The following is a 10,466-nucleotide window of genomic DNA, read 5'->3' as shown; positions in this document are numbered from 1 at the left end:
ACAAGACCTGGAGCTGACTGTGGCTCAGATCATGAGCTTCTTGTTGCAAAATTTCAGCTTAAATTGAAGAACGTAGGGAAAACCTCTAAACCATTCAGGTATGACCTAAATCATATCCCTTATGAATATATAGTGGAGGTGAGGAATAGATTTCAGGGATTAGACCTGATAGACAGAGTGCTTGAGGAACTATGGATGGAGGTCTGTAACATTGTTCAGGAGGCAGCAACTCAATCCATCCCAAAGAAAAAGAAATGCAAGAAAGCCAAGTGGCTGTCTGATGAGGCTTTACAAGTAGCTGAAGAAAGAAGGGAAGCAAAAAGCAAGGGAGAAAGGGGAAGATATATCCAACTGAATGCAGAGTTCCAGAGAATAGCAAGGAGAGACAAGAAGGCCTTCTTAAATGAACAATGCCAAGAAATCGAGGAAAACTACAGAATGGGAAAGACTAGAGATCTCTTCAAGAAAATCGGAGATCTCAAGGGAACGTTTTGTGCAAAGACGGGCATGATAAAGGACAAAGAAGGCAGGGACCTAACAGAAGCAGATGAGATTAAGAAGAGGTGGCAAGAATACACAGAAGAACTATACAGGAAAGATCTGAATGTCCCTGATAGCCATGATAGTGCGGTCACTGAACTTGAGCCGGACATCCTCGAGAGTGAAGTCAAGTGGGCCTTAGGAAGCATTAGTAACAACAGAGCTAGCGGAGATGACAGTCTTCCAGCTGAGCTATTTAAAATCCTAAAAGATGATGCTGGTAAAGTGCTGCATTCAGTATGCCAACAAATTTGGAACACTCAACAATGGCCGCAAGACTGGAAAAGGTCAGTTTACGTTCCAATTCCAAAGAAGGGCAACGCCAAAGAGTGTTCAAACTACCGCACAATTGCGCTCATTTCACATGCCAGCAAGGTGATGCTCAAAATCCTACAAGCTAGGCTTCAGCAGTATGCGAACCGAGAACTACCGGAAGTACAACCTGCGTTTTGAAGAGGCAGAGGAACTAGAGATCAAATCGCCAACGTTCGCTGGATCATGGAGAAAGCAAGAGAATTCCAGAAAAACGTCTATTTCTGCTTCATTGACTACGCTAAAGCCTTTGATTGTGTGGATCACAACAAACTGTGGCAAATTCTTAAAGAGATGGGAGTACCAGACCACCTTACCTGTCTCCTGAGAAACCTGTACGAGGGTCAAGAAGCAACAGTAAGAACCAGACATGGAACAACCGAGTGGTTCCAAATTGGGAAAGGAGTACGACAAGGCTGCATATTGTCACCCTGCTTATTTAACTTATATGCAGAGTACTTCATGAGAAACGCCGGGTTGGATGAATCACAGGTCGAAATTAAGATTGCCGGGAGAATTATCAACAACCTCCGATATGCAGACGATACCACCCTAATGGCAGAAAGCGAAGAGGATCTCAAGAGCCTCTTGTTGAGGGTGAAAGAGGAGAGTGCAAAAGCTGGTTTGAAACTCAACATTAAAAAAACGAAGATCATGGCATCTGGCCCCATCACTTCCTGGCATATAGAAGGGGAAGAAATGGAAGCTGTGACAGATTTTATTTTCTTGGGCTCCAAGATCACCGCAGACGGTGACTGTAGCCATGAAATTAAAAGACGCTTGCTCCTTGGGAGGAAAGCTCTGGCCAACCTAGACAGCATAGTAAGAAGCAGAGACATCACCTTGCCGACAAAGGTTCGTATAATCAAAGCTATGGTTTTCCCAGTAGTAATGTATGGCTGTGAGAACTGGACTATAAGGAAGGCTGAGCGCCGAAGAATCGATGCTTTCGAACTGTGGTGCTGGAGAAGACTCTTACGAGTCCCCTGGAGTGCAAGGAGGTCAAATCAGTCAATCCTAAAGGAAATCAACCCTGAGTGCTCATTGGAAGGACAGATACTGAAGCTGAAATATTTTGGCCACCTAATGCGAAGAGAAAACTCTGGAAAAGACCCTGATGCTGGGAAAGACTGAAGGCAAAAGGAGAAGGGGACGGCAGAGGATGAGATGGCTAGATAGCATCACCGATGCAATGAATATGACCTTGAGCACACTCCAGGAGAGAGCGCAGGACAGGAAGGCCTGGCGTGCTATGGTCCATGTGGTCACGAAGAGTCGGACACGACTGAACGACTGAACAACAACAAGCAATCTGCTGCAGAGTTATTGCTCCCACCCCATTTTCCCCCATGTGTGCACTTTTGCCTATTGCATCCAACCCCCCCCCCCGCCTTCTCCTTCCCCCTGCTCACAATGAGAAGCTCCCTAAACTTGATAAAGGGATAGGGGTAAAGCATAGGGATAAAGTGGAGAAGGGACTTTACATAACAACAGAGAAACTACAGAACATCAAAGCAGCACAACATCTCAGGGATTTAAGAGAGCAAAGGAGTAAAGCACCTAAAGAGTGCTTTAGGGTGCGTTACTAAAGTTAGCCTTTAACCCTTTCACTGAAGGGGAGTGAGATTTCTTATTTCTAAGTAAACATGCCCAGAAAGGGTGGGGGGAGGAGATGTTAAAGATTAAAAGCAGGCTAGCCAAGGTGAATGAGCGTCTGCTGTAATGTGAAGGGTCACTGCTGCGCTCCTGGGGATGTTCTCAATGGGAAAAATTACTTCTGTTGGGGAAACAAGAAGGAATGGGGCGCCCTACCCCCTTCACCACATCATTGCCATGTCGCAGAGGCACACCCAGGATTTAATGCAGGGGAACATGGCACACTGTGGGAAAACCGCCAGGGAGCCGCTTTCAGTAAAAAAAAAGTCGGAGTAAAGGGGGTTTCGGACAATGTGGCTTTTCAAGAGGGAAGCAGCTGGTTGGCAGCAGATGGGTGATGACATCATGTGTTGCGAAGGAACTCAAACTGCTCTAACTTTGCACTAAATTGCTCATGAAGACAGCCCTGGCGGAGCTGGAGGCCCAAGCGGCCATGGAAGCTCAGAGTGCCTTTTACCAGTTTCAGCTGGTTCACCAACTATTTTATTTATTTATTAAATTTATTAATCGCCCATCTGGCTGGTCACCCAACCACTCTGGGTGATGTACAAAGCATATAATAACACAGTTTAAAACAATAAAATTCTACAATAAAGACATTTTCTAAAATACTCTAACTCACCCCAAATGCCTGCCTGTGGCCTCTCCTGGACAGGGATAGCTTGGCCACAGTGGTACAGGCGCTAGTAACCTCAAAACTGGATTACTGCAATGTGCTCTATGTGAGGCTGTGTCATGTTTCCCCTGGGCCCCCTCTTTCCTTATGCACTCACACACAAATAGAGAGGCTTCAGTCTCACGCCTTTAATTCATTATTAACAGGTTCATTACAGATGCAATGAAGACTCTCAGGCTACAAAGGAATGCCTCCAGGGGATGAAGTGAGGCTTGCTGGCTAGACTACTTAGGGAAGGATGTCCCGTCCTTCCAGTGATGCTTCCCTACGTCGCCTCTCATGCATCGCTAACTGGGTTGACTGACTGAGCTCCGCCCCTGACGTTTCCCTCTTAGCTTTGCGCCACTGTCTAGCATCTCTTAGGTCACAGCCCCCACTCTCCTCCTCCTCCCGCCTTCTCACAGAGGGGGGCAAGGGGGTGGGCTTCAGGCCCGGACATCTGGGAGTTAGTAACCTGAGAAGCATGCCTACCCATATCTGAACTGGCTTGGGAAAATGCATCCCCTGGTTCTGGCTGTTCCTCTTCTGAATCTGAGCTGCTATCTCCCTGTGCTCAGAATCAGTCCTGACAGGCTGCCCTTAAAGTTGCTCCGGAAGCAAGAGCTAGTGCTGAATGCAGCAGCTTAGCTGTTCTCGGGAGCTGCCCTTTTTCAGCATGCAACTCCTTTGCTGAGGGAACTGCACTAGCTGCCTATTCACTACTGGGCCAGGTTTAAGGTTTTGGTATAAGTGTACAAAGCCTTAAAACACCTTACAGCTGTCCCCTCTTCTGGTTCTTCCCCCAATCTGATGGTTCCTGGCAGCCTTATCAGTCTGCCCTCAGGTCTGGTGCTGCTGGTGCTGAATGCCAGGTCGGTCCAAAATTAAATTTCCAATCCATGATTTGATTGTGGATGAGGGGGCTGATCTGGTATGTATTATTGAGACCTGTGTGGGGGAACTGGTAGGGGTCACTCTCTCCCAGCTGTGCAGCACCAACACCGACTTGAGGGTCGGGGGGGGGGTTGCTGTGGTCTATAGGAATTCAATCTCCCTCTCTAGGCTTCCTGCTCATTTGAGTGCAGATCTTGAGTGCTTGTACCTTGTGTTGGGTACTCGGGGCAGATTAGGGATTCTGTTGGTGTACCGCCCACCCTGCTGCCCATCAGACTCCCTGCCTGAGCTGACGGAGGTGGTCTCGGACTTGGTGTTAAGGACCCCTAGGATGATGGTCCTGGGGGATCTCAACTTCCATGCCGAGGCCGCTATATCCAGGGTGGCTCAGGACTTCATGGCCACCATGACAACCATGGGGCTGTCCCAACATGTCATTGGCCCAACGCATATAAAAGGACACACCCTTGATCTGGTTTTCTCGACTGGGCAGGAGGATGGTGATCTGAAAGTGGAGGAATTAACATCTGTCTTGTTGTCATGGTCAGATCACTTCCTGTTGAGGTTTAGACTCTTGGCAGCCTTCTCCCTCTGCAAGGGTGGGGGACCTATTAAAATGGTCCGCCCCCAGAGGCTAATGGATTCCGATGGATTCCAGAGGGCTCTGGGGGATTTTCCTGCTGGTATGGCTGGTGCTCCTGTCGAAGCCCAGGTCGCTCTGTGGAATGCAGAGATGACTTGGGTGGTTGACATGATCACACCCAAGCACCCTCTGAGCAGAGCCCAGCCAGCTCCTTGGTATACACCTGAGCTGAGGGCAATGAAGCAAGAGGGAAGACAGCTAGAATGCAGGTGGAGGAAAACTCGCACTGAGTCTGACCAAACACAGGTAAGAGCTCACTATCGAGCCTACTCTGTGGCGGTGAGGGTGGCAAAGAGACGGTTCTTTTCCACCAGAATTGCATCTTCTCAGGGTTGTCCAGCGGAGATTTTCCAAGTGGTTCGTGGCCTGTTACATTCTGGGCCAGGGAGAGAGATGGTGGAACCCTCGGTGGCATGCTGTGATGAGTTTGCAAGGCACTTTGAAGATAAAGTCGCTCAGATTCGTCATGAATTGGACACCACCATTAATGCAGTTCCATTGGTAGAGGCGTTCAGAGCACAGTCTGGTCCAGTTTTATTGGATGAGTTTCAGTTATTGAGGCCCAAGGATGCAGACAAGGTGCTTGGCCAAGTCCGATCGACTACTTGTGTGCTTGACCCTTGCCCTTCATGGCTTATTAAATCAAGCAAGGCAGGGATGTCCGGCTGGGTCCAGGAGGTTGTAAATTCCTCCTTGAGAGAGGGAATGGTGCCGGCCGCTTTAAAAGAGGCGGAAATCAGACCACTCCTGAAAAAGCCTAACTTGGAACCGGAGGATGTTAACAATTATAGGCCAGTGGCCAACATCCCCTTCCTGGGCAAAGTGCTTGAGCGGGTGGTTGCAGGATAGCTCCAGGCACTCTTGAATGAAACGGATTATCTAGATCAGTGGTCCCCAACCTTTTTGGCACCAGGGCCTGGTCTCGTGGAAGACAATTTTTCCACGGACCGGGGGGGATGGTTTCGCTGGCAGACTTTCGGCCGCTGGGATGCAAATGGCGTCCGCATAGTGGACGCCATTTGCGTCCAAGCGGCCGGAAGTCCGCCAGCGGCCAGAGCTGGCCGGCAGCTCCGTGGACTTGCCGTGGAGTGGAGCCGGCCATGGCCGGCGAGGATTCTGGGTGGGGAGGGACGGATTGCCTCCCCCCCCCCGCGGACCCAAGGTAAGGGGGGTTCCCACACCCCTACTGCGGCCCAGTTCCTAACAGGCCACGGCCCGGTACCGGTCCACAGCCCGGGGGTTGGGGACCCCTGATCTAGATCCATTTCAGTCAGGCTTCAGGCCTGGTTTTGGAACAAAAACTGCCTTGGTCGCCCTGTGGGATGACCTCTGCCGGGAGAGGGACAGGGGGAATGAGACCCTGTTGATTCTTCTGGACCTCTCAGCAGCCTTTTATACCATCGACCATGGTATCCTTCTGTATAGGTTGTCTGGGTTGGGAGTTGGAGGCACTGGGAGATGGAGGCACTGCACTGCAGTGGTTCTGCTCCTACTTGGATGGTCGATTCCAGAAGGTGGTGCTGGGGGATTATTGCTCTGTGCCATGGAAATTGTTTCTATTTTATCCCCCATGCTGTTTAACATCTACGTGAAACCGCTGGGGAAGGTTATCCGGAGGTGTGGCCTGATGTGCCATCAATATGCGGATGACAGACAGCTCTACCTCTATTTCTCATCAAACCCAGGTGAGGCAGTGGCTGTTCTGAATCAGTGTCTGGGCATGGTAATGGACTGGATGAGGGCCAATAAACTGAAACTCAGTCCAGTTAGTGGGTGGTTCGTCTGCCTGGCTAGGTAATATTCAACCTGTTCTGGAGGGGGTTGCACTCCCCCTAAAGGATCACATTCATAGTTTGGGGGGTGCTGTTAGATCCAGAACTGTCATTTGAGGCACAGGTGAACTCAGTGGCACGGAGCATGTTTTATCAGCTTAGGCTGGTATACCAACTACACCCTTATCTGGACAGAGATAGCCTAGCTACAGTTATCCATGCTCTGATAACTTCTCGTCTGGATTACTGCAATGCGTTATATGTGGGGCTGCCTTTGAAAACGGTCTGGAAACTTCAGCTGGTCCAAAATAGGCCAGCAAGCTCATATTACACCAGTACTTTTTCAGTTGCACTGGCTGCCAGTCCATTTCCAGGCCTGATTCACAGTGCTGGTATTAACGTTTAAAGCCCTTAACAGCTTGAGGCCAGGTTATCTGAAGGATTGCCTCCTCCCATATGTGCCTGCCCGGACCTTAAGATCATCCTCAGCGTCCCTTCTCCATGAGCCCCTGCCAAAGGATGTGAGGCGGGTGGCTACTAGGAGGAGGGCTTTTTCTGCTGTGGCACCCTGACTGTGGAATGAGCTCCCTAGTGAGGTTCGCCTGGCACCTACATTGTATTCCTTTCAGTGCCAGGTAAAGACTTTTTTATTTTCCCAGGCATTTTAGCTTTCTAGACTTTTAGCTTTGCTGTTTTAAATCTATATTTTAAATTCCTGCACTGCTGCTAGGTTTTATTGTGGTTGTATTGTTATATTGTGGTTTTAATGTTCTATATATTTTATATTGTTTTATTGTGTGCCGTTTGGTTTTAATTTTTGTGAACCACCCAGAGAGCTTTGGCTATTGGGCGGTATAGAAATGAAACAAATAAAAATAAAATAAATAAACAACTTGGGACCAGGATACCTGAGAGAGCGCCTTCTTCTTTACCAACCTGCTCGGTCACTGACGACATCAGAGGGCATGCTCCTGGTGGTTCCACGTGGACCTATGGCCCGATTGGAATCCACCAGGAGAAGAGCCTTCAGTGTGGTGGCCCCCTTACTTTGGAACTCCCTACCCCTGGAGGTCAGGCAGGCACCAACACTGTGTTGCTTCCGGCACCTCCTGAAAACAGTTCTATTCCAGGAAGCATTCTTTAACTGACTTGCCATGTTTTTAATTGGCATTCTTTTTAAAATAAGAATATTTTTAATATGATGTTTTAATCTTTTAAATATTTTACCTTAGACCTGATAGACAGAGTGCCTGAGGAACTATGGACGGAGGTCTGTAACATTGTTCAGGAGGCAGCAACTCAATCCACCCCAAAGAAAAAGAAATGCAAGAAAGCAAAGTGGCTATCTGATGAGGCTTTATAAGTAGCTGAGGAAAGAAGGGAAGCAAAAAGCAAGGGAGAAAGGGGAAGATATATCCAACTGAATGCAGAGTTCCAGAGAATAGCAAGGAGAGACAAGAAGGCCTTCTTAAATGAACAATGCAAAGAAATTGAGGAAAACAATAGAATGGGAAAGACTAGAGATCTTTTCAAGAAAATCGGAGATCTCAAGGGAACGTTTTGTGCAAAGACGGGCATGATAAAGGACAAAGAAGGCAGGGACCTAACAGAAGCAGATGAGATTAAGAAGGGGTGGAAAGAATACACAGAAGAACTATCCAGGAAAGATCTGAATGTCCCTGATAGCCATGATAGTGCGGTCACTGAACTTGAGCCAGACATCCTCGAGAGTGAAGTCAAGTGGGCCTTAGGAAGCATTACTAACAACAAAGCTAGTGCAGATGACAGTATTCCAGCTGAGCTATTTAAGATCCTAAAAGATGATGCTGTGCTGCATTCAATAAGCCAACAAATTTGGAACACTCAACAGTGGCCACAAGACTGGAAAAGGTCAGTTTACATCCCAATCCCAAAGAGTGTTCAAACTACCGCACAATTGCGCTCATTTCACATGCCAGCAAGGTGATGCTCAAAATCCTACAAGCTAGGCTTCAGCAGTATGCGAACCGAGAACTACCGGAAGTACAACCTGCGTTTCGAAGAGGCAGAGGAACTAGAGATCAAATCGCCAACATTCGCTGCATCATGGAGAAAGCAAGAGAATTCCAGAAAAACGTCTATTTCTGCTTCATTGACTACGCTAAAGCCTTTGATTGTGTGGATCACAACAAACTGTGGCGAATTCTTAAAGAGATGGGAGTACCAGACCACCTTACCTGTCTCCTGAGAAACCTGTACGAGGGTCAAGAAGCAACAGTAAGAACCAGACATGGAACAACCGATTGATTCAAAATTGGGAAAAGAGTATGACAAGGCTGCATATTGTCACCCTTATTTAACTTATATGCAGAGTACATCATGAGAAATGCCGGGTTGGATGAATCAGAGGTTGGAATTAAGATTGCCGGGAGAATTATCAACAACCTCCGATATGCAGACGATACCACCCTAATGGCAGAAAGTGAAGAGGATCTCAAGAGCCTCTTGTTGAGGGTGAAAGTGGAGAGTGCAAAAGCTGGTTTGAAACTCAACATTAAAAAAACAAATCTGGCCCCATCACTTCCTGGCATATAGAAGGGGAAGAAATGGAAGCAGTGACAGATTTTATTTTCTTGGGCTCCAAGATCACCGCAGACGGTGACTGTAGCCATGACATTAAAAGACACTTGCTCCTTGGGAGGAAAGCTATGGCAAACCTAGACAGCATAGTAAGAAGCAGAGACATCACCTTGCCGACAAAGATCCATATAATCAAAGCTATGGTTTTCCCAGTAGTAATGTATGGCTGTGAGAGCTGGACTATAAGGAAGGCTGAGCGCCGAAGAATCGATGCTTTCGAACTGTGGTGCTGGAGAAGACTCTTACGAGTCCCCTGGACTGCAAGGAGGTCAAATCAGTCAATCCTAAAGGAAATCAACTCTGAGTGCTCATTGGAAGGACAGATACCAAAGCTGAAGCTGAAATATTTTGGCCACCTAATGCGAAAAGTCACTGAAAGAGACCCTGATGCTGGGAAAGACTGAAGGTAAAAGGAGAAAGGGATGGCAGAGGATGAGATGGCTAGATAGCATCATCGATGCAATGGATATGAACTTGAGCACCCTCCGGGAGAGAGCGCAGGACAGGAAGGCCTGGCGTGCTATGGTCCATGGGGTCATGAAGAGTCGGACACGACTTAACGACTGAAGAACATCAATGACCTGATTATATGTCATGATAATCAGAAGGACAGTGCACCAATTGTATTCCATCAAAACAATGATGTGGCGGTCTAACATCTAGGCGATGCCAGTTACTATTTAGGCATACAAATTGATGGGAGAAGTTGAGGATCTGAGCCATTGCCCATTTAATTGTTCTATCATCAAGGCCCTACACACCAGACATCTGACCCTTCTTTTGAGAGGAAAAGGTTATTGATCAACTTCTCTGAAGCTGTTAAAAAAACTAAATCCAGAAAAAGCCAAATTATTAACAATGTGGAAGCCTTCATATGCACTCCATATTTGTAAACAAAAATTATCTAGGACCTTGTTGCTGATAATTAATAATTAGCAATAATAATGTATTGTTCAGTCGTGTCCGACTCCTCATGACCCCATGGACCATAGCACGCCAGGCCTTCCTGTCCTGCGCTCTCTCCCGGAGCGTGCTCAAGTCCATATTCATTGCATCCGTGATGCTATCTAGCCATCTCATCCTCTGCCGTCCCCTTCTCCTTTGGCCTTCAATCTTTCCCAGCATCAGGGTCTTTTCCAGTGACTTTTCTCTTCGCATTAGGTGGCCAAAATATTGGAGCTTCAGCTTCAGTATCTGCCCTTCCAATGAGCAGCCAGGGTTGATTTCCTTCAGGCTGGACTGATTTGACCTCCTTGCAGCCCAGGGGACTCGTTTTGATTAGCAATTTTAGGTGCCTTTTGTATAAATATCATCCAAAGGCTAAACAAGTTTGGTGAACAGTGACAGTGACACTGACAGTGCTTGTTTGGCCGTG

Source organism: Heloderma suspectum, chromosome 7 (assembly GCF_057233095.1).
Source record: "Heloderma suspectum isolate Gila_16-S chromosome 7, 16-S_ref, whole genome shotgun sequence".
NCBI classification, from domain to species: Eukaryota; Metazoa; Chordata; class Lepidosauria; order Squamata; family Helodermatidae; genus Heloderma; species Heloderma suspectum.
The sequence above is the reverse complement of the archived record's forward strand: the minus strand, read 5'-3'. Positions refer to the sequence as shown.